This window comes from Acyrthosiphon pisum, chromosome A1 (genome assembly GCF_005508785.2).
Source record: "Acyrthosiphon pisum isolate AL4f chromosome A1, pea_aphid_22Mar2018_4r6ur, whole genome shotgun sequence".
Taxonomy (NCBI): domain Eukaryota; kingdom Metazoa; phylum Arthropoda; class Insecta; order Hemiptera; family Aphididae; genus Acyrthosiphon; species Acyrthosiphon pisum.
Window position 1 is genome coordinate 19389529 of NC_042494.1, and position 400 is coordinate 19389928.

The window sequence follows — 400 nt, forward strand, 5'->3', positions numbered from 1 at the left end:
AATACAGTTAAAAACATACTATACATTATACATGTAATATTCTCGTTGTTGGGCTGGTCAGATTAATATTCTGATAGCCGTTAACTACGAGTATATTATGATTTTGCAGGAAGCGAGACCGCTCGTGTTGATGATGAAGATGTTGACAGGGTAGTTATAAATGAATGTAGACAGATGAAAGATACTTTGTAGTTTATTTAAATGCTCTTCAGTAATAAATGACAAGTTACTACACAGAGTGACGTGAAGGTGCTTGTTGTGCTCTGGAGTAGACACGTCTGAATACAGGCTGTTTCAGGCTCCCTTTTATATTCGGGTCCCTGCTCCCCCTGCCTATCGGTTCGCTATCTTGTCTCTACCGGATGCGATCCGTGTGACCATCGACTCAACCTACGCAATT

At 40.8% G+C, this 400-nt stretch overlaps 1 protein-coding gene across 1 annotated transcript in view; it reads right to left on the reverse strand.

Moving 5' to 3' along the window:
* The window catches only part of LOC100161194 (uncharacterized), a gene marked incomplete at its 5' end in the record, with an annotated part of 23466 nt that overhangs the window by 322 nt on the left and 22744 nt on the right, over positions 1–400 (reverse strand).